Genomic DNA, 25416 nt, shown 5'->3' on the forward strand with positions numbered 1-25416 from the left:
AAATGTTGGCCCATTCCTCCATGCAGATCTCCTCTAGAGCAGTGATGTTTTGGGCCTGTTGCTGTGCTTATTGCAGGATAGATAAATTGTTACAAATCATTTTTTATGTCAATAAATTCACTACTGAACCTGGTAGAAAAGAAAATTTTCCCCAACAATGTTACCAACAGCATTGATCAATTTCATATTTTCTTCTTTCTATATGTAACATGTCCTTCCAATTTTTTTGTTTCACTATTTGAATCGCTTTATTGATATTGATCAGGCTGCTGAGCACCTGGAATGTCAATGATACAGGTGTGGTGAGCTGTTCTGTTTGCTTGTGGTATTGAGAATAAACCACTTTAATTCATCTGGCCTCTTGTCTCTTGGATCCCATTGGAAAATCCCAGCAAGTGCAGATTATCACTCCCATCTTCCAATCATTGATCTGTTTTTCTTTAAGAGAAGTGGAATCTTTGCTGTCATTGACAATGAACCAGCCTCCAAAAGCCTTAGCATCAGATTACCGCATGGCTATGATCCAGACACTTTTGTGGCCATTCTCAAGTTTTTCCAATATAATGATAATGCACAGTGTGCTCCCCAATATGACCTCAACTTTGATCACCTATTCAAAATTATACCGGTCATTGATCACTTCAGCAGTAAATTTGCTGAAGTCTACATTCATCTAAGGTATAGAAGAACTTGGCACATACGTGAATGATTGCAAGTGAAAAAGGGAGTGTTTTAATAAGATACAGTACATACAGTAAACGTTTCAGTCACAACGACCTTCGTCAATGTACTATATAATGTACTGACTGCACTTGTATAGAGGGCAACCTGTTCATAAGGAATAATGCTAGAGCATGGAGGGTTAATTTGTCTCCTTAAAAAGAGCCGTTGGTGATAATGTGGAACGGTAACTAGCCTGGACGCGGTATCCACCGCTTGTCTCCCGTGGTGGATACCGCGTCCAGGCTAGTTACCGTTCCACGTTATTACCAACGGCTCTTTTTAAGGAGACAAATTAACCCTCCATGCTCTAGCATTATTCCTTATGAACAGGTTGCCCTCTATACAAGTGCAGTCAGTACATTATATAGTACATTGACGAAGGTCGTTGTGACCGAAACGTTTACTGTATGTACTGTATCTTATTAAAACACTCCCTTTTTCACTTGCAATCATTCATGTGTGTGCCAAGTTCTTCTATACTAGTATACGGATTGGGATCCTACCTGTGCACCACCACTTTTGAAGTTGTGCCAAAACGTGTCTATATATTACATTCATCTAAAGGACATATGCATGGTTGAATCCCTAATCCTCTTTAAAAGGAGACTTAAATCCCAATAATACCTCTTGCTAAGAGGGTACGATATGAAAGCAAAATGTATAAACTGTGCAAAAGTACTTCCGGGTGCATGCACAGATTTAGGGTTTGCAAAGGGTGGGAAACCTAGATCAAACCCTTGAATACCACCCAAACCTGGGAGTCAATGGCTAAACTATGTAGGAAATCAATTCACCCACTAATGGACCAGGGTCACCACCTCAACATGGATAACATCTACAGCAGCATCCAATTCTTCAAGTCCCTTTGCACCAGAGCTACCACAGTAGGCAGTGCTATGCACACAAACCAGAGAGGCCTACCAAGGTTGCTAACTAAAGAACTGGAAATTGTGCGAGCAAGACCCAATGTACCGACAGCCTGCTGGTTGTCTACATCTTGACCACCATGTATGGAAATGGAACCCCCCCTTTTTGTGTACGAAGTAGCTTTACACAGATCCCCAAGGAAGACTTTATCCCCGGATACATTTAGACCATGGAAGAAGTTGATCTTTCTGATAAAGGGCTCAAGCCTTATAGTGCACATCGTACACATGGCATTGTATAATTTTAAGTGCAATCACAATGTGGAGGCCACAATAATATATTTCTTCATTTTAAGGAGGTAGTAATCAAGTACCAAATTTTTGAAAGTAAGAAAAGGGAGTGCCCCAGTACTTATAGAACCGAATGTGCCTGTATTGTTCCAAGGCAACATTTTCCCGATGAGGTCCTTCAAACTTCAAGAAGAATGTCACAAAAACAGTGCAAAATGTGTTACAAGAGAGAAATAACAAACGACCCCACTTTGCAATGTGATACCTGACCTGGCAAAATTGGCCTAAACATGAAAGACTGTTTAATATACAAGTTATTGATTTTATTTCTGATCTAACCTGCTATTACATCACCCTAATACACCCTGATGCACTTTGCAGAACTTGCATATGCCACTACATTATAAATTCAAATGCCTGTAAAACCTCTGTTTAAATTACATTTTCGTTTTTGTTGGGTTTCTACTGTTCTGGCACCCTTCAGGCCTTTGCAAATGCCTTATGGGACTTAAAAACTATTTTGTCCTGCTACTCTTGTAAAAAATGAAAAATTTAACGCTAAAACAACACTTTTGTGGAAAAAACATAATTTTTCATTTTCATGGCCCAATGTTAAAGATTTCAGTGAAGGACATGTGGATCCAAGATGCTCCACACGACAATACATGAATTTCTTGAGTAGGCGAGTTTCCAAAATTTTACCACTTACGAATTCTGCTGTTTTGACATGTCAGGGGCTTTGCGACATTCCATTCACAAGCTATTCCTGTCAAATTTGCCCTCCAAAAGTAAAAAAGCACTCCTTCCCTTCAAAGCCCTGCAGTGTGTCCTAGCAATATTTTTCAACCACATATGGAGCATCAACTTATTCAGAAGAAATTGCACAACATATTTTGCTTCCAAGTTCACCTATTACCAATGTGAAATTGGGGCTAAAGACACATTTTTGTAGAAAAAATATAATTTTTTTATATTCATGTTATACATTTCCATGAAGCATCTGTAGGTACAAGATACGTACTGCACCATTAAATTATTTCCTTAAAGGGTCTAGTTACCAAATTGTGGTCACTTGTGAGTGCTGTCTACTGTTTTGTCATGTTAAGTGCCCTGCAAATGCGACATGGCATTCACAATCTATTCCAGTTTTAAACTCCAAAGATCAAATAGCATTTTTCCCCTGTTGAGTCCTGCCTTGTGCCCAGACCACGTATCGGTGTATTAAAAAAATGTATACCAAATTGTGGGATATATTTTCTCCTGTTACCTTTATAAAAATGAAAAATTTGGGGCTAAAGCAACATTTTTGGGAACAAAACATAATTATTCATTTTGTCCTTCTATATTGCTTTAAATAGTTTGGCCATAACTTTTTTTATTGATAGCCTATCCTTAATATAGGACATAAATATCTGATGTGTAGGGATGTTATGCTCGACACCCCCACTGATCTACAGTTACTGGATGGCAATAGCTGGAAGTTCGTGGATGCTGCAGGAACACTGCATCGCTGTAATTTCTATAGTAGCCATGAAAGGATACTGCAGATCCACCCCTTATTCAAATGAGAAGCCTTTGCCATTATAGTTTTGACAGAGCTGCTGTGTTCTGGCACAAGGATAGGATATCAACAAAAAGTGGTGCCCAAACACTTTAATTCCTGTGAAGCTTCTAAAGGGTTAACAAACTTCAAGAGTCTGGTTTTGACTACCTTAACAGATGCAGCTTTTAATATGGGGTCCTTGCATCTCACTGTCATTACAAAAATAATGTGGTCCCTAAAAACAGGTTTTGTAAATTTAACTGATTAAATTGAAAATTGTGGATGAACTTTTAACCATTTTAACATACTATACTAATAACTAGAGTTGAGTGAAACGGGTCGAAAAATTTCAAAAGTCGCCGACTTTTGGCAAAGTCGGGTTTCATGAAACGAAACCCGACCCTAGGATGAGGTCGGCCACGAGGTCGGCGACTTACGCGCCAAAGTCGCGTTTCAAAAGTTTGTTTTGCGCTCTTTTTCAGCCAATCAGGATCCACGGACACTGTGGGCAACGTGATGACATAGGCAGGGGTTACCACCATCTTTCAGAAGGGCATGCAAGTGATTGGCTTGCTTTGGTGGGCGTCACAGGGGTTATAAAAGGGCGTGCACGCCGACCGCCATCTTACTTCTGCCGTTCTTAGCATAGGGAGAGGTTGCTGTGCTGATTCTGTAGGGAGAGCGTTAGGCAGGGAAGAAGAAAAAAAAACTGCTTCTGCTGCTAGCGATTTTGCCTGTACAACACACCAGTCACTGTGTGTGCAGTGCAAGGGGAGGCTATATTGTGGTGGATCAGCGGTGTTGGTTGTTAGGCTGCCTTCTAAGGCTTCCTGACAGCTGCATTGCTGTTTACCCACTGCTCTGCAAACTGCTTTTTTAAAAGCAATCCCAATTTTTTTTTTTGTCCTGCTGAGGTACTGAGCGTGCATTTTTTCACACCATACAGCGGTGTACGCTCCTCGCACAGTACCGTGTAATGGCTGTTATCACAGCCACAGTGAAGCTATCTGTGTGTCACTCTGTGAGAATAAGTCGAGGACATGTTCCGTTCTTACAGACCTGCACCTACTAGTTTTGTCTAGCTTTCAAACAGTTAAATATATTTGCTGTTTGATCACATTCAAAACTATAGAGAGACAGCGTGTGTCAGTCCGTATACTTAAAAAACACGGAGCTTGACAATTTTACGTACACCGGACAGCCGTGTACGTGCACGCTCCTCTCAGTACCGTGTAACGGCTGTTATCACGGCCACGGTGAAGCTATCTGTGTGTCACTCTGTGAGAATAAGTCGAGGACATGTTCCGTTCTTACAGACCTGCACCTACTAGTTTTGTCTAGCTTTCAAACAGTTAAATATATTTGCTGTTTGATCACATTCAAAACTATAGAGAGACAGCGTGTGTCAGTCCGTATACTTAAAAAACACGGAGCTTGACAGTTTTACGTACACCGGACAGCCGTGTACGTGCACGCTCCTCTCAGTACCGTGTAACGGCTGTTATCACGGCCACAGTGAAGCTATCTGTGTGTCACTGTGGAAGGATAAGTGGAGGACTTGTTCCGTTCTTACAGACCTACACTCTAGGGAGATTCCTATTCTGCCCAATTCTACATACACCTTGTAGTTTGTGATACACTAGCCAATTTCTGCCTGTGACATAGCGCTCTGATATTCAGTGGGCCTCACACAATCCAAAAGTGTCCAGTGTCCACTAGTGTGAGCAGAAATTCAAAATCTCTGTGATCCTGTAGTCACTTTTTTCACACCTGTGCCATCGAGCCTGTGACATAGCGCTCTGATATTCAGTGGGCCTCACACAATCCATAAGTGTCCAGTGTCCACAAGTGTGTGCAGAAATTCAAAATCTCTGTGATCCTGTAGTCACTTTTTTCACACCTGTGCCATCGAGCCTGTGACATAGCGCTCTGATATTCAGTGGGCCTCACACAATCCAAAAGTGTCCAGTGTCCACTAGTGTGTGCAGAAATTCAAAATCTCCCTTATCCTGTAGTCACTTTTTTCACATCTGTGCCATCGAGCCTGTGACATAGCGCTCTGATATTCAGTGGGCCTCACACAATCCAAAAGTGTCCAGTGTCCACTAGTGTGTGCACAAATTCAAAATCTCCCTTATCCTGTAGTCACTTTTTTCACACCTGTGCCATCGAGCCTGTGACATAGCGCTCTGATATTCAGTGGGCCTCACACAATCCAAAAGTGTCCAGTGTCCACTAGTGTGTGCAGAAATTCAAAATCTCCCTTATCCTGTAGTCACTTTTTTCACACCTGTGCCATCGAGCCTGTGACATAGCGCTCTGATATTCAGTGGGCCTCACACAATCCATAAGTGTCCAGTGTCCACAAGTGTGTGCAGAAATTCAAAATCTCTGTGATCCTGTAGTCACTTTTTTCACACCTGTGCCATCGAGCCTGTGACATAGCGCTCTGATATTCAGTGGGCCTCACACAATCCAAAAGTGTCCAGTGTCCACTAGTGTGCGCAGAAATTCAAAATCTCCCTTATCCTGTAGTCACTTTTTTCACACCTGTGCCATCGAGCCTGTGACATAGCGCTCTGATATTCAGTGGGCCTCACACAATCCAAAAGTGTCCAGTGTCCACTAGTGTGTGCAGAAATTCAAAATCTCCCTTATCCTGTAGTCACTTTTTTCACACCTGTGCCATCGAGCCTGTGACATAGCGCTGTGATATTCAGTGGGCCTTACACAATCCATAAGTGTCCAGTGTCCACAAGTGTGTGCAGAAATTCAAAATCTCCCCTGTCCTATAGACACCTTGTACCTTGTTTTACATTGCTATATAGTTTGTTGGATTTTATCTACATTTCTACAAAAAATGAGGAAGGCTGGTGGAAGAGGCCGTGGAATTGGGCGGGGGTTGGCAGCTGGTAATGATGGTGTTGGTGGTGGATCTGATGGTAGTGGCAAGAGCAAAATAGGACCGAATGCAGGAGGTGTTGAGCCTGCGTCATCGTCTGGCTCCATAAGGCTTCGAAGGCTTAGTTTTCTAGGAGTTGGCAAACCGCTTTTAAAGCCAGAGCATCAGGAAAAAGTTTTGTCTTACATTGCTGACTCAGCCTCCAGCTCTATCGCCTCCTCTTCTGAAGTTGTAAAAAGTAAAAGCACTGAGTCATCATTGGAGGCTCATGTTCATGAACCACACCTTTCCTTGTGTCCTTCACCCCAACCAAGATTGAAGGATGACGCAGGCCATACTACTGATTACTCCATGGAGCTGTTTTCACATACCATGCCTGGATTATCAAGTGAAATGGTGAATTACCCAGGCCAAGATGAATCTGACATGGAGTGCACTGATGCACAGCCGCTGATAGATGATTCTGCTGGTACATTCAATCAAAGCACTACATTGTCCTCGCAGTGTACAGAGCCAGATTCTGACCCTGAAGAGACTCAGGTGCCCCTTCCCGCACACTATACCACCATACACGGTGACACAGAGGAAGGTGCACATGACATTTAAGAGGAGGTGATGGATGACCCAGTTGTTGACCCAGATTGGCATCCATTGGGGGAAGAGGGTGCTGCTTCCAATAGCTCAGATGAGGAGCATCCACAGCAGACATCGACATCGCAACAGCTGTTATCTGGCAGGCCCGGAGCACTCCAAAGACAGGTTCCAAAAATCAAAAAAGTTGCTGGACAGCTTGTCCAGAGGGTCAAAAGATCACAGCGTGCTAGGCCGCAAAATGTCTGCCAAAGTAGGAAGAGTGCAGTGTGGCACTTTTTTGAACAAAATCCTCATGATCAGGCCAAGGTTATCTGTAAGAAGTGCGCAAAGACCTTTAGCCGAGGGAAAAATCTGAAAAATTTGAATACCAGTTGCATGCTTAGACATTTAACCACCATGCACTTGCAAGCGTGGACACAACACCAAACCTCAAGTGCCACATGTGCAACTGATCACAAAGAAGGTAGTCAGCAACGCTACATTGTTTCCCCCACTGTAAGCCCACCGGTTAGCACAGCAGCAAATGTTGAGGTGTCGTTGCAAGGCCACAGCAGTCAGGGAATCCCACTGTTATATCAACGAAATACTGAATCTAGGCCATCAGAAAGAACACCAACTCCATCACCATCATCAACCCTCTCTCAGTCCGCCCTGTCCACCGCTACTTCCACCATATGCAGCTCTCAAGTCCAGCTCACCCTCCCAGACACTATGAGTAGGTCAAGAAAGTACTCAGTCTCTCATCCGCGTACACTGGGTTTGAACGCCCACATTGCCAAACTAATCTCGTTTGAGATGATGCCCTATCGGTTGGTGGAAAGCGCAGCTTTCCACGAACTCATGGCCTATGCAGTACCACGCTATGACCTACCCAGTCGCCACTTCTTCTCTCGCAAAGCCATCCCAGCCCTCCACCATCATGTAAAAGACCGCATTGTCCATGCACTCAAGCAGTCAGTGAGTGGAAAGGTGCACCTCACAACTGATGCATGGTCCAGTCGGCATGGCCAGGGCCGTTACGTGTCCATCACTGCGCACTGGGTTAATGTGGTGGATGCAGGGTCCACAGGGGACAGCGGTGGTGGGACAGTGTTGCCTAGCCCACGGTATAGGAAACAGTTGGCTGTAGGCGTTCGACCCTCCTCCTCCTCCTCCAGAAGCGAAAGCTCGTCCACAGAGCGCAGTCGTACGAGCACTCCATCTGCAGCTGCCACTGTTGCACACGAGGTGTCCCCCTATCGAGCAGCTAGTGGAAAGCGTCAGCAGGCTGTGTTGCAGATGATGTGTTTGGGCGACAGACACACCGCCGAGGTGCTGGCCGAGTACTTGAAGCGACAAACTGAGTCATGGCTGAGCAGTGTACATCTTGAGGCAGGCAAGGTAGTTAGTGATAACGGCCGTAATTTTGTGGCAGCCATAGCCCTTTCAAAACTCAGCCACATACCTTGCTTGGCTCACACCTTGAACCTGGTGGTGCAGTGCTTCCTCAAAAATTATCCGGAGTTAACAGCCCTGCTCCAGAAGGTGCGAAGACTGTGCGCGCACATCCGCCGGTCGCCTGTACACTCCGTTCGTATGCAGAAGCTGCAGCGATTGTTCCACCTTCCCAACCACCGCCTCATTATCGACATTGCAACAAGGTGGAACTCCACCCTGCACATGGTGGAGCGGCTGTGCGAGCAGAGGCAGGCCATAATGCATTTGTGGGAGGATACACGGCCAGGCACTTTGAGAGCAGACATGGAGTTGACAGGTGTGCAGTGGTCGAAGCTGAAAGACCTCTGTAAAGTCCTTCAGTGTTTTGAGGAATGCACACGGCTGGTAAGCGCAGACGACGCCATCCTAAGCATGAGCATCCCACTTATGCGTCTGCTCATGCAAACTTTGACGCACCTTAAGGAGCAGGCGTCTGCAGCCAATGTTGATGAGGAGGAAGAGGAGGAGGGAATCCTTGATGACATTCAGCCATTGTCTGCTCAGGGACCTCTCCTGGACGAGGTGGAGGAAGAAGAGGAGGAGGAGGATGATGATGGGGATGATTACTTAGGGGAGGAGGATGCATCTCGTGGGGCAAGTGAAAATGTTGGCGTGGCAAGGTCTGGTACAGGGTTTATGCGTGACTGGAGGGATGTGGATTTGCCAGAAAGTGCTCCTCCAACCAGCACTCGCAGTGCATCATTGACACCGGGAACATTGGCCCACATGTCAGATTATGCCTTGCAGATCCTAAAAAGGGACCCCCGCATTGCCAAAATGATGAACGATGACGACTACTGGTTGGCCAGCATCCTGGATCCACGCTATAAAGGCAAATTACAAAACATCATGCCACAGGAGAACCTTGACCTAATATTGGCTAATAAGCAAGCAACTCTGGTAAATCGGTTGCTTGAGGCATTCCCAGCACACAGCAGCGGTGATGGTTCTCACACGAGCCGTACGGGCCGGGTGCAGCTTGGCAGAGGTGTTCATGGTGCACACAGCAGAAGTGGCGTTGGAGACAGGGGTTTCATGACAATGTTGTGGACTGATTTTTCAAGTACCGCTCACACAACTGGTAATACTGCATCGATGGAAAGTGACAGGAGACAGCAGTTGTCAACTATGGTTACAAACTACTTTTCCTCCCATATCGATGTTCTCCCACACAGGTCATTCCCCTTTGACTATTGGGCCGCTAAACTGGACACCTGGCCTGAATTGGCACAATATGCCTTACAGGAGCTCGCTTGCCCAGCTGCAAGTGTGCTTTCGGAAAGAGTCTTCAGTGCAGCGGGATCAATCCTGACAGAAAAAAGGACCCGTCTGTCAACCCAAAATGTGGATGATCTAACCTTCATTAAAATGAACCATGCATGGGTTTCCAAGGATTTTGTCCCACCTTCCCCTGATGACACATAGGGTGACAGAAAAATGGCTTGCTTTGGTCCACCTCTTCCTGGGACTTGACCTATTTCGCCTTTTGCATCAGCTGAATGTCCAACATCAACATATGCCACTTTCTAAAACTCCCTAACTGTGCTGCCTCCCCCCCCATGGCCGGGGTCACCACCTAGCGCACGACACCGTGCGAGTGCCGTTGCCCTGAACAGGTGGGTAGGCCGACTCTTGGGCGCGGGCACTGGCACAGGGTCCCTCATAGTGCAATCAAGTGTCTCTGATGGTGGTGGTGCACACCCGCCGTCAGACACACCGCCGTACTATGAGGGGCCCAGTGCCAGTACCGACGCCCACGAGTGGGCCCCCCTTGCTTGGGCAGGGCCCCAGCATTTGCAATCTTTACCTCTCCCTGCTCTTCCGCTGTGTAGTCTGGGCCGTCAAATCCATACTGTGCCTGACACCGTCTGAGCCTGCCTCCTGATGTATAGACATATATTTTGAATGTGTACGCTATCCATACATGTTAACCGGGGATACGGTACCCTTTCTCACCTTTGTGCAATCACGTGCAATCCATACTGGGCCTAACACCGTCTGAGCCTGCCTTCTGATGTATAGACATATATTTTGAATGTGTACGCTATCCATACATGTTATCCGGGTATACGGTACCCTTTCTCACCTTTGTGCAATCACGTGCAAGCCATACTGGGCCTAACACCGTCTGAGCCTGCCTCCTGATGTATTGACATATATTTTGAATGTGTACGCTATCCATACATGTTATCCGGGGATACGGTACCCTTTCTCACCTTTGTGCAATCACGTGTAATCCATACTGGGCGTGAGAACGGCTGGCGAGCTGTTAAGCAAGCTACAGCACCTGTGGTTTGCACACGTAAGTTTTTCATTTTTTCAGGAATGACGGTTAGGCCTAATTCCGGAACTGCGGTTGACCTGCACTTACTGGGAAATCATCGTTCGCGGGTAATAATTGTAATCAGTGATCCCCATCACTAACGTTGTTCAGCAGGTTATCTGCACCTGTAAGCGACAAACGCTGGCCTTTTCAGTGTAGCGCACATGCAGCCACGGACATGTAAGGGCATGACACACCAGTTATTGGCCAATCTCATGTGCCAGAGCCTCACGTGTCCCTCTAGTAAGCCGGACTCGGACCGCGGGGCATGACGGAGTCTCGTTCGTTAACGGAATTAAGCTTGCAATGTGTGCATCTTTTCTGTAGCTGGCATGGTTGAGGTTTCCCAGGTGGAGTCGAATTTAACCGTAGGCTCCACTCCTGGTGGTGCCCTTCTGGACATTCCTTTAAGGTTCAGCTTTGCAACCATACTGCCCACGTAAAACAAACACTTTGCCTTCATGAACGCTGTTTGGAGGGTCATGACTCGTGGGAATAACGCCGCCCAATCAGTTAACCTGCTAGAGAGATCCTTCGTTGCTCCCAAGCATGACATCACACTCCCTAGGAGGAAGGTAATGCCACTGTGGCGACCGTAATCCTGGGGGCGACACAAGTGCACTGATGCCCAGCCACTGCTCGATGAATCTGCTGGTACATTGACCCAGACCACTACATTCCCCTCACACGCTACACGGCCTGAATCTGACCCTGATGAAACTCAGGTTACCCTTCCCATATACAGTTCCATCTTACACGGTGACAAAGAGGAAGCTGCAGATGAAAGTGCAGGTTCGGCCCACCCGCCATCAGACACACCACCGTACTATCAGGGGCCCTGTGCCAGTGCCGTCGCCAACGAGTGGGCCCCCCCTGCTTGCTCAGGATCACAGCACTTGCAAGGTTGAAATACTGTGCAGTGAGATGGAAGATGGGGACGACGAGGAGTCCAGACTAGTACAGGGATTCCCTAGCGAGGAGACTTATTTGATTGTTTTCAATGTTGGGACAGCAATTTTTGGGGAGCACTATACTCTGGAGAATGATAGATGGGGCCCACCATACACTGGAACATTCCAAAGGTGGACATCAGACACTGGAGCAGCATTTACAGGGCCCATTATACACTAGAGTATTAGAAATGGGGCCCATTATGTTTGGAGCATTATTTGGGCCCATAAGACAGTGGAGTTTCATCCATGGGGACCAACATATACTGTAAAATTATGTGGAGCTCATCATATACTGTTTCAAACATTATATGGGACCAATGATTCTGTATGGAGAAATAGATGGGCCTCGTCATGAGATGTAAAAAGTGAAGTATTTTTCATTGTACTATACCGCTATTTCTCTGCCGTATCGGAGCATGATGAGTTGTGGTATGTGTTAAAGGGGCGCTCTTTCGCCCAGGGCACATGAAAACCTGGAGCCAGCCCTACCCCCCCACAACTTTAGCCAAATAACCCCCATTTTTCAGTGCGTAACTTGTATTATGAAGTTAATTAAGGTTGACAAGCTTAAGTAAGAAGAATTGATGCTTTTGGCATTCAAATGGGCACTGTAGGTGTGTTTCCTATCCTCCTCTCACTGCCGACTTTTATTCCCCATTGACTTACATTGGGTTTCGTGACGACCCCGACTTTTCCCTATAATCGGCCGATCTTGCTCGACCCGACTTTTGGAACAGTCGGGTTTCACGAAACGAAACTCGACCCTAAAAAACCAAAAGTCGCTCAACTCTACTAATAACAATCAAGGGGAAGGGTAGGGTGATAGAGACAAATGACAGTTGATATAGGTGGTGCAGAACTGTGGAGAGCTTTGTGGGTGAGAGAGATGAGTTTGTATTGTATTCTGTAATGAATGGGTGCCCAGTGCCATGATTGGTACTGTCTCTTTGTCATTAGTAATGCAAAGAAATAATTTTTCAGGACCACAGTGTGTTTTCTAGTAGTTTTGCAAAGAAATATATTACATGAACCATCTCATTGCCATTTCTATGTCCAAAAAATATTTTTCTGGACTGGTATGTGTTTTTACTAGTCTGTGAAATAAATAATTGGCATCAGCTGTCCAATTGCCATTACTAGGAACAAAAAATGATTTTTCTGGACTGGTGTCTGTTTTTTTTTTACTAGGCTCTGAAATAAATATTTTGCATCAGCTGTATAGTTGCGATTTATTGGTAAAAAAAAAAAAATTAGTACCACCGTGTCTTTTCTAGTAGTATGGCAAATAAATAACTGGTATCAGCCATCTCGTTGACAATTACAGGCTCATTTTTTTTTAGGATTGCTGTGTGTTTTCTAATTGTGTTGCAAATAAATAAATGTCATCAGCCATATCGTTACCATTCATAGGCAAAAGAAATAATTTTTCAGGACCGCTTTGTGTTTCCTAGTAGTTTAGCAAATACATACAGCTATGGCAAAAATTAAGAGACCACTTTCAAATGTTCAGTTTGTCTGATTTTTTTCTTTATAGGTATATTTTTGAGTAAAATGTAAATTGTTCTTTTAGTGTACAAACTTCTGACAACATGTCTCTGAATTTCCAAGCAATAATTTTTGTTTTTTTTTTCTGAAAAGGAGAAATGGTCAAAATAAAAAAAAAACTCAGTGCTTTTAGACCTCAAATAATGAATATAAAACAAGTTCATAATCATTTAGAAACACCAATACTAATGTTTTAACTCAGGAAGAGTTCAGAAATCAATATTTTGTGGAATAACCATGATTTTTAATCACAGCTTTCATGCTTCTTGGCATGCTTTCCACCAGTCTTTCACTCTACTTCTGGCGCAAAACTTTAAGCAGCTTTTCTTTGTTTGATGGCTTGTGACTATCCATCATCCTCTTGATTACATTCTAGGGGTTTTCAATGGAGTTCAGGTCTGGAGAATGGGCTGGTTTTGATGTGGTTGTCTCTTAATTTTTGCCAGAGCTGTATATTGTATCAGCCGTCTAATTGCCATTTGTAAGCCAAATAACTAATTTTTCATTTTTATATGTCTTTTCTAGTAGTGGGGCAAATACAGTGGGTACAGAAAGTATTCAGACCCCTTTAAATTTTTCACTCTTTGTTTCATTGCAGCCATTTGGTAAATTCAAAAAAGTTCATTTTTTTCCTCATTAATGTACACTAGGCACCCCATCTTGATTGAAGAAAACAGAAATGTGGAAATTTTTGCAAATTTATTAAAAAAGAAAAACTGAAATATGGTCACATGGTCATAAGTATTCAGATCCTTTGCTCAATATTAAGTATAAGCACCCTTTTGAGCTAGTACAGCCATGAGTCTTCTTGGGAATGATGTTTTTCACACCTGGATTTGGGAATCCTCTGCCATTCTTCCTTGCAGATCCTCTCCAGTTACGTCAGGTTGGGTGGTGAACGTTGGTGGACAGCCATCTTCAGGTCTCCTCAGAGATGCTCAATTGGGTTTAGGTCCGGGCTCTGGCTGCGCCGGTCAAGAATGGTCACAGAGTTGTTCTGAAGCCACTCCTTTGATATTTTAGCTGTGTGCTTAGGGTCATTGTCTTGTTGGAAGGTGAACCTTTGGCCAAGTCTGAGGTCCAGAGCACTCTGGAAGAGGTTTTCATCCAGGATATCTCTGTACTTGGCCACATTCATGTTTCCTTCAATTGCAACCAGTTGTCCTGTCCCTGAGCTGAAAACACCCCCATAGCATGATGTTGCCACCACCATGTTTCACTGTTCGGATGGTATTGGGCAGGTGATGAGCAGTGCCTGGTTTTCTCCACACATACCACTTAGAATTATCACTAAAAAGGTCTATCTTCATCTCATCAGACCAGAGAGTTTTATTTCTCATAGTCTGGGAGTCCTTCATATGTTTTTTAGCAAACCGTAGTCATAGTATCATATTTTTTATGATTGAAATTAGACATAAGTCCATCGAGTTCAACCTATAACTTAAAATTCGATTAGCAATTTTTCTTTCAGATTCATTAGCCAATCAAATTGTCATAGTTTCATGTCTATTGTGAGTTTTGTTTGACTTTTGCCTCACACAAACAGGTGATACGTTTAATGTGCAGGTAGTTCAACAGAGGACCACGTGTCCAGTTTAGTGACATCAGTCTTCATAGCGCTTTTCCTCATATCAATAAAAAAATTCAAGTTCTTGTAAAGTTGAAAAAAAACTCTACTTTTTAAAAGACATCTCCATTAGTTATCTTCCTCATCATCATAGTTTTATCATTGTTCATAATCTTGAACACTAATTCCTGAATTAAAAAAATCAAGAAATCGAAATATCACTGATGTAATGTGCAAAATCACATTTACCATAGAAAAACTTAAAGAAATAGTTCTTAATTCATCCTGGGTTTGCACCAGTTTAATGGGTCCACACGTGCTGCAATGTTAGTAAAAATAGAACAATTAGTTAGGCCAGGCTAATGATGTGGCAGTTGTTAATAGCCAAGACTGCAGCCACATACCGTGGTCATTGGCTGCATGATCTTTCAGGTAAAGCAGGTATTATGTTCAAAATTGGGTGACCTTTGTCTACTAAATGTGGACATTGTTTTGATCACATGTGGCTTCTACATTGTGGAAACCCAGCCTAAAGCTACTTTCACACTTGCGTTTTTTTGCGCTGCGCACCGTGCGCAGTGCAAATGCACATAAAAAAACGCATCATGGGTTTGTGTGCTTTTTTTGTGGGTTTTTAAAAAAAAACGCATGTTTTTTTGTGCATACGTGCGCATTACCATGTGCATGTATGCGCACCCATAGACTATAATGGGTGTTTGGCTGTATAAAAACGCATTGCGTGCGCATGCGTTTTTTTTGGGCAAGTCGGACGCACAAAAAATGCAAAGTCGCGGCCAAACAGACAGAGATTTGTAGCTCCGTAAAGAAAAGGACAAGAAAAGGACTTAAAGAACAAGAACGGCAGACTGCACTGCCAACCAGTCCTCAGCCTTCATTTGGACTACTAAGCCTCAGAGTTTATTCTGCCATAAGTATGAACAATGTTTCGACCTATTACAGGTCATCAACTACTTCATAAAGGCCTGTAATAGGTTGAAAAGTTGTTCATTGAACACCCTGGATTTGACGCTGTGTAGTTGCTGTCTGTGCTTGACTATTTCCAAGTGGGTACCATGGAGAATTCGCATCCAATTACGTTACTGTTGCCAGCTACCTGTTCTTTGGATACCAAGCCTTCAGAGGTCACTCATGTCAGTGGTGTCACAACATGCGACATGCAATGACCTCTGAGGCCTGGTCATAGTCAGAAGTCCTGCCCTAAAGTGAACAAGCCTTTAGATGTAACTTGCAATAGGGTAAAGAAGAGGCACCTCTGAGGAGCAGAAAACAAGGAGCAAAGGGGTCAGACAGATGAGTCCTGAAAGAGTATGTTTTTTTATGTTTTTTATATCTTATGTTTATTATGCTATGGGATCTGGTCAAAGACCCCATAGCATAACAAGGGATATTCAATTAGCAGAGAATAACTTCACTGCAAACTTCATGGGAAAATCTGTGCAATTTGGCAAATTGGAATTTTGCCAGATCTATATACCTGAATCATGTGAACCAAAAAATGGTACTAATAATTACGACATCTTGCCCTCCAGAAAATGTCTTCACACAGCTTTGTTGAAAAAGAATTAACTTTTTCAGAATAAGACATTTTCAGGCATTCCAGAATATGAGAAACGTCTCAGAATATGAAATATTTTTCTCAGTGTATTTTTTGCACAAAAATAATAAAAAATGCTGATTGCATCTGCATGTACCTCTTATTTTTGAATGAAAAGTGTCTGATTAATATCTCAGCCTTTTCTTTGTCCTCTAAGATTATCTTGTTATTGTCATCTTTTAAGGGGCCAATAGCATCTGTGTTTTTGTTTTTGGCATTGATGTATTTTTAACATTTTATGCGGTTTTTTTGGGCAAGTCGGACGCACAAAAAATGCAACAGGATTCATTTTGTGCGCCCGAGCGCACACTACAAAAAAAACGCATGTGTATGCGCACCTATGCGCACCCATGTAAAAGATAGGGGGAAAAAACGCATGTGGTTTTTTTAGCTAAAAAACAGCGCAAAAAAACGCAGGTGTGAAACCAGCCTTAGAGGTTTGAAAAATGGAATTGGGGAAAAAAAAGATATTATCCTGGGTGGGTAGGAGTGTAATTATATCAAGCAGTATCTTTACTATAGTGCCCAGCATATTCTATGAACGTTCCTTGTAAAGCGTCATGTAAAATAGGAAAGCAATAAAGCCCATGCTATTATAACACAACACACAACAGACACTTCATCTTCCTTCTGTCAGGCTTGCTTTATAGAATTCTCATCTACTTTCTGTATGTGAGGTGGTCACTCTTATCTGTCACTGTCTTTTTTCTGCATGCAGCATTGAATGACTGTGACTTTGCAGTGACATAGCCCTCAGATCAGAGAAGTGTTCCTGCATTTCTTATCGGTAATCAGCATGCGCATATTGAGTTCCACACCAGTTGTTCAGACAGCAGAGCAGCCACAGTGCATCTTCTTATTACACAATATCCCATTTTGTAGTCTCCAGCTAAAGGGTTAAGTGTTCCTATTATGCTAAAAAATTAATGAAGGTCATGTCTTTGCTTTGGTATGACTTGTTCTGCACATTTTCTTTCTTGTAATGGGGAGGGGCTTTATTATCCATTGATTTTTATAAATCAATGCATTATAAAGCAATGCATGCTCATACCTCTTTGTTACGGAGCAAGAGACTGGAAAATCCTCAGGTTGCAACCCAGCCTAATAACCTGGATATTTTTATTGCTGGCTAAGATAGTATACTGTGCTAGGGAAAAAAGATTATCCTACTTCCAAGCTGCAATTTTTTTTAAGCCTACGAGTTGTTGAATGTTTAAATTTTTTTAGATATATATATTTTTTTAATTAATAAAATTGTCTCAGTCATATTTTACTTTTAATTTCACTGTATAGAATAAATATCTGATTTTGACAGAAATTTCAGATTAGAAAGTTAAATCTAAAATTGCCCAAAAGTATGTGAATTTAATTCAGCTGTAAATGTCCTTTTAGATTCATTCATTAATGGAAAAGGTTAAAAAAGGTGCAAATTAGTATAGTTCTGCAAGTGGTCTGGGCTGAAGAATTAGGGCGCAGTCAGATAGCCATATTAGTTGTGAGAGGATCACATCACAAATCTCGGACTGGCTGTCGACTCACCTGACCTGAGTGTGATAACATTTACCATATTTCTATGGAGCTGTCATGCTCAGGTCAGGAGAGCAGACGGCCAGTCCGAGAATTGCGATGCGAACCTTGCTGGAGTAATACGACTGTCTGACTGCGCCCTTGTAGTGATAACATACTCTTTGTACCTGCTTAGAGATGAACATGTATATTGGAGTACAATTCTATTTGAATATACGAAAAATATGCATTTTTGAGATTATTGATCTTTGTAAATTTACATTGCCAAGCCATAGAAAGCTGAAAAAACCCCCAAAAAACTTATATTAACCTCACCTGTGTGGCCCCTCCTCTTCTGTCCTTTGTTGCAAGCCGCCTCCCCCGGCCTGTTTATTCTGACCTGTGACTTCTGGCCTCAAGCAGGCCTTGATGTCACTGTGCGTCACACATTGTGACATCTTGTGCGAGTGATGGGCAGAACCCACTGAGGCCTGGTCGCGGCCAAACAGACAGAGATTTGTAGCTCCGTAAAGAAAAGGACAAGAAAAGGACATAAAGAACAAGAACGGCAGACTGCACTGCCAACCAGTCCTCAGCCTTCATTTGGACTACTAAGCCTCAGAGTTTATTCTGCCATAAGTATGAACAATGTTTCGACCTATTACAGGTCATCAACTACTTCATAAAGGCCTGTAATAGGTTGAAACGTTGTTCATTGAACACCCTGGATTTGACGCTGTGTAGTTGCTGTCTGTGCTTGACTATTTCCAAGTGGGTACCATGGAGAATTTGCATCCAATTACGTTACTGTTGCCAGCTACCTGTTCTTTGGATACCAAGCCTTCAGAGGTCACTCATGTCAGTGGTGTCACAACATGTGACATGCAATGACCTCTGAGGCCTGGTCATAGTCAGAAGTCCTGCCCTAAAGTGAACAAGCCTTTAGATGTAACTTGCAATAGGGTAAAGAAGAGGCACCTCTGAGGAGCAGAAAACAAGGAGCAAAGGGGTCAGACAGATGAGTCCTGAAAGAGTATGTTTTTTTATGTTTTTTATATCTTATGTTTATTATGCTATGGGATCTGGTCAAAGACCCCATAGCATAACAAGGGATATTCAATTAGCAGAGAATAACTTCACTGCAAACTTCATGGGAAAATCTGTGCAATTTGGCAAATTGGAATTTTGCCAGATCTATATACCTGAATCATGTGAACCAAAAAATGGTACTAATAATTACGACATCTTGCCCTCCAGAAAATGTCTTCACACAGCTTTGTTGAAAAAGAATTAACTTTTTCAGAATAAGACATTTTCAGGCATTCCAGAATATGAGAAACGTCTCAGAATATGAAATATTTTTCTCAGTGTATTTTTTGCACAAAAATAATAAAAATACTGATTGCATCTGCATGTACCTCTTATTTTTGAATGAAAAGTGTCTGATTAATATCTCAGCCTTTTCTTTGTCCTCTAAGATTATCTTGTTATTGTCATCTTTTAAGGGGCCAATAGCATCTGTGTTTTTGTTTTTGGCATTGATGTATTTTTAACATTTTATGGGATTTACTGTCGTTGGCGATTTGTTTCTCTGTAGACAACTTTGCTAACTTGATTTATTTTTTACATTTCTTATTTAGATCTCTACACTCCTGAAATGCTATTTTTGTTTTCTCAGCCTTCAGGATTTTGAATGCCCTTTGTTTTTGTCTTATTAAACTTTGTACTGTCTTAACTATCCATAATGGCTTCTTTATTTCATTGACATTTTATTACCAGATGGTATAACTTTCCACAGGGTTCTTGTTATACTAGTACTGCTCTGCGGGAGGTGCGTTTCCGCAAACAGCAGTACTAGCATGGCGGCATGATTGCTCAGCCTCACACTGAGTGCCGCGGCGATCGTGTGTGAGTGTCAGCTGTATGTCACAACTGACACCCCACAGCAATGCCAACGATCGGTACTAGCACCGATCACGGGCATTTAACCCCTATGATGCCACTGTCAATAGTGACAGTGTCATAGAGAAGCATCGCTGTCAATAGTGACAGCGGCATAGAGGAGCATCGCGCAGGGAATCGGTTAACTGCGAGCTTCTATCAGGACAATGAGATGCAATTGCGTTGTCCTGATGGTCTCCATGGAGACTCTTGGCTCCAAGATGGCCTCGGGGTTTTTCTGGGTCCTGCAGAGCAGGTGTCTTGTGAGAGCCTGCTGGGAGCAGGCACTGGCATGCCTCCTTCCCTGCCTGTCAGATTGCTGATCTGATACTGTGCAGTGCAGAGTGTTAAGGCCCCGTCACACACAGCGATCTCGCTAGCGAGATCGCTGATTTTGTGATGCCACAGCAATCTCGCCAGCGAGATTGCTGTGTGTGATGGGGATCAGCAACCGCCCCCCCCCGCCGGGTATTGCTGATCGTGCACTATCGTCCTGGGCTGTTTTTTAATCGCTGGTCTCCCGCTGGCCAGCGCGCATTGCTGCTTGTGGCAGTGAGATACCAGCAATCAACGACGCTGGACACTGGTTGCCAATGTAAACATCGGGTATCTAAGAGCCGCACGCCTCTTAGAAACCCGATGTTTAACTTAGATACCAGCATACATGCTGGTTTCAAAGGTAAACACCGGGTATCCAAGAAAACTAAGTAAATAAATATTTTTCCAATAAATACATTTATTTACGTAAATAAAAAAACAAATAAAAGTACACATATTTGGTATCTCTGCATCCGTAACGACTCACTCTATAAAACTGTTCCACTAGTTAACCCCTTCAGTGAACACCATAAAAAAACGCAAAAAACAATGTTTTATCATCATACTGCCGAACATAAAGTGCAATAAAACACAAAAAGACAGTTGTAAATAAAAATGGTACCCCTGAAAACGTCATCTTGTCTCGCGAAAAACAATCCACAATGCAGCTCCATCAGCAGAAAAAATAAAAAAGTTATAGCTCTCAGAACAAAGCGATGCAAAAGTAATAATTTTTTCTATAAAATAGATTTCATTGTGTAAAAGCACCAAAACATAAAAAAGATATAAATGAGGTATCACTGTAATCATACTGACCGAAAGAATAAAGTGGTCTTACCAATTTTACTGGTACAGTACTGCAGCACAGGACTAGGGTAGGAGGGGGGAAAACTGACCCTGCACTGCGACTAGGCTGAAACCCTATGATGGAGTGAGCGACCTATTCCTTGTGAATAGACCCACCGACGATCCTAGGTTAATCTCAAGCGAAGACCTATAGATAGGGGGAAGGGGGTCCCTGAAAGATCTAAGGACTGGTTACAAAAATGGGTCACCTCCTAATAGGAAACAAAGAGAAGGCTGCAGAAACAAACTGAAAACAGAAACTAAGACTAGCAGAACCAGAGGTCCCAGCACTGTACTAAATAAACACACAGAAGGCAAAGCAAGGCTCCAAGCCAGAACTAAAGTGGATTAACACTATTGTCCAGCAAGGAATGGGAGACAGATGCAGGTTAATAAAGGGTGATACAATCACCTGACCCAAGACAAACCCAGCACCAGGGGAAAAAGACCAGCAGTCAGAACACTACAAAAAAATGGCTGATAGTCACAAAGTGAACAGTTTCTAATATTTACCACATGTGGAATGGTATATAAAAAAAGCAATTCCTGAGTTGCTGGTTTTTGTTCTTTCTGTCATGTGCCTGAAAATGGTACCAATAAAAACATCAGCTCGTCCCGCAAAAAACAAGCCATCACATCACTCTGTTATCCAAAATATGAAAAAATTATAGATCTCAAAATATGTTCAGGCAAAAACTAGTTTTCGCAATAAAAAGCGTCTTTTAGTGTTTGACAGCAGCCAAACATAAAAACCCGTTATAAAACTGGTATCACTGTACAGTAATCGCACTGACCCAAAGAATAAAGTCGCCTAATCAATTATACTGCACGAGGAATGGCATAAAAAATAACTAAATGTTGGCAACAGATTATTCAGGATATACTCCATTTCTGTGACAACAAAGCTTCTTTACTCAGGAACAAAGAGGAACAATATATAATAAGCTTAATAGATCAGAAATGAATAATTTCTGTGTCTCTATCTGTGCAACATCTACAGCATGCTGCTTCTCTCATACACAGACACAGGAAATACAGGAAATACAGTCACATGCTCTCCCTGTGAGAGCATCTGGGAGTTTTTTTTGTTCTAACTTTATGAACAGCATACAAGTCTATCAACTAAACACTCATAGACAAGAATGGAGTTGTTGCACCAAACATATTCCAACAATAAAGCTAATTCTTCACATGCTGCTGATATTTTCATTCTGCTTCTCAAAGATCTCAGTAAGGCTTGGTGTTATGATTGAGTCACCGTAGGAGGCAAAAACAGAAATGCTAGCTATGTCCAGAAAACCAGAGAAGTTGGCAGCTATCGGATTGCAGACCCCTGAACCTATCAACACAACTAGCAGTAGCCATGGGGGGTTCCTACGATGCCCTAGACCCCTCGATCACAGCCGGAGAATTAAATGGGCCTAAAGAAAGAAAAGGGAAATCTAAACTGCCCCAGAGCAGACCCCAAAGCAATAGGCAGCCCCCAACATATAATGACGGTGAAGCAAGATGAAAATACTAACACAGACAGAAAGATAGACTGAGCAAAGACGGGGCCCAATCTATCTAGATAGAAAAGGACAGGAAGGCTGTTGTCTGCAATCCGTGAAAAACCCTATGAAAATAAGAGCCAACAGACTGACAGTGAAAAAGGCCCTGAAGACGCTAGGCTTCAAAAAAGCTATGTCAGTACTCAGGAATATTCTGAAGACAGAGCTACAGGCAAAAGGAGATTCAGCTCACCCCAGCAGGGAATGGCAGAATACAAAAAAGCAAGGAAAACAAAAAACAAAACAAAAATGCCAACAGGCAAAACAGAAAACTTAGCTTTAGAGGAGCAGGAATCAGACTGGTGTCCTAGAAGTCCACAGAGAAATCACCCGCAGGGCAGAAGGGCGTCGGCAGCCTTATTTCCAGTCCGTGACTCCACTCAGCCAGTCGTCCTCATTAGGCTCAGGTGCCTGATAATCAGGCTCATTACCTTCCTTTACCAGAATAGGGAGTTCACCAGACCTCAGTGACGAAGGGGAAAATGAACTCACAACAGTACCTCCCCCTTGAGGAGGGGTCACCGAACCCTCAACCACGCCACCAGGGCGATCAGGGTGAGCCCGATGAAATGCGCGGCGCACCAATCTTTTGGCATGAATATCAGAGGCAGAGACCCAGGAATTATCCTCCTGACCATAACCCGTCCACTTAACCAAATACTGGAGTCTCCGTCTAGCCAGACGGGAATCCGGTATTTTCTCTACCTCATATTCCATGTTACCTTCAACCAATACAGGGTCTGGAGGTGCCACCCCAGGAACAACTGGTTCAACAAACCTCTTCAACAAGGACTTATGGAACACATTATGGATTTTAAATGTGACAGGAAGAGCCAAACGAAAAGAGACCGGATTAATAATCTCCAAAATCTTGTAAGGTCCAATAAATCTAGGCTTAAACTTAGGAGAAGCCACCTTCATAGTAATATTTTTTGATGATAACCACACCATATCACCAATCTTAAACTGGGGACCAATGGTCCTATGTCGATTGGAAAACCGCTGGGCCTTTTCCTGGGAGAGAGACAACTTATCCACCACTTGGTCCCAGATCTGGTGCATTCTCTCCACCACAGTGTCAACACCTGGGCAGGCAGAAGGCTCCACCTGCCCTGAAGAAAATCGAGGATGAAACCCAAAGTTACAAAAAAAAGGTGACATCAAAGTGGCAGAACTAGCTCTATTATTTAAAGCAAATTCGGCCAAGGGCAAAAATGAAACCCAATCATCCTGATCAGCGGAAATAAAACATCTCAAATACGACTCCAAGGTCTGGTTTGTTCTCTCTGTCTGCCCATTGGTCTGAGGGTGAAAAGCAGAGGAGAAGGACAACTGAATTCCCAGCTTGGAACAGAAAGTCCTCCAAAATCTAGACACAAACTGAACTCCTCTGTCAGATACAATGTTCTCAGGAATCCCGTGTAAGCGAACGACCTGTTGCACAAACAGGGGCACCAACTCAGAGGAAGATGGCAACTTAGGGAGTGGTACAAGATGAACCATCTTAGAGAACCTATCACAAATCACCCAAATAACAGTCATTCTTTGAGAGACAGGCATATCAGAGATGAAATCCATTGAAATATGGGTCCATGGCCTCCTGGGGACCGGCAAAGGCATCAACAACCCACTAGAGCGAGAACAAGATTTAGACCAGGAGCAAGTCCCACAGGACTGCACAAAATTCCTGACATCATGAGACAAGGTGGGCCACCAAAAAGAGCGACTCACCAGATCTCTAGTACCAAAAATACCTGGATGACCAGCCAATGCAGAGCAATGAACTTCAGACATCACTCTCTTCTTCCACTGGTCAGGAACATACAACTTTCCACTGGGACAACGCTCAGGTTTGTCCTCCTGGAACTCTTGCAGAGCAAGTCTCAAATCGGGCGAGATGGCAGAAAGAACTACCCCTTCGCCTAAGATGGTAGCAGGCTTGGTCACCACAGGAGAATCAGCAAAGAAACTCCTAGAGAGGGCGTCTGCCTTGACATTCTTAGTTCCAGGAAGAAAAGAGACCACAAAATCAAAACGTGTAAAAAACAAGGCCCACCTAGCCTGTCTAGGGTTCAAGCGTTTAGCCGACTCTAGGTAAATCAAATTCTTGTGGTCAGTGAGGACCACAACTTGATGTTTAGCTCCCTCCAACCAATGTCTCCACTCCTCAAATGCCCATTTCATGGCCAACAGTTCCCGATTCCCCACATCATAGTTACGTTCAGATGGAGAGAACTTTCGGGAAAAGAAAGCACTGGGATTCATTTTAGATGTTACAGGATCCTTTTGGGACAAAACAGCTCCTGCACCAATCTCAGAAGCATCCACCTCTACCTGGAACGGGAGTGAGACATCAGGTTGCCCCAAAACCGGGGCGGAGGTAAATCTTCGCTTCAGCTCCTGAAAGGAAGCAACAGCCTCAGGAGACCAATTCAACACATCAGCACCCTTCTTAGTCAGATCAGTCAACGGCTTGGCAATACTTGAAAATATTGCTATAAATTTCCGATAAAAATTAGCAAAACCCAAAAACTTCTGGAGGGCCTTCAAAGAAGTGGGCTGAACCCAATCATAAATGGCCTGTACCTTGGCCGGGTCCATTTCAATAGTTGACGGAGACAAAATAAATCCCAAAAATGAAATCCTCTGTACTCCAAAACGGCATTTCGATCCTTTGACATACAGGGAATTCTCCCTCAAGATCCGGAACACAGTCCGAATATGTTCCACATGAGAATCCCAATCCTTGGAGAAGATCAAAATATCATCCAGATAGATAATCAAAAATTTATCGACAAAGTCTCGGAAAATATCGTTCATGAAGCACTGGAAGACAGAAGGGGCATTAGTGAGCCCA

Source organism: Dendrobates tinctorius, unplaced genomic scaffold, assembly GCF_039654945.1.
Source record: "Dendrobates tinctorius isolate UK_male_01 unplaced genomic scaffold, ASM3965494v1 ptg000388l, whole genome shotgun sequence".
In the NCBI taxonomy this organism is placed as follows: Eukaryota; Metazoa; Chordata; class Amphibia; order Anura; family Dendrobatidae; genus Dendrobates; species Dendrobates tinctorius.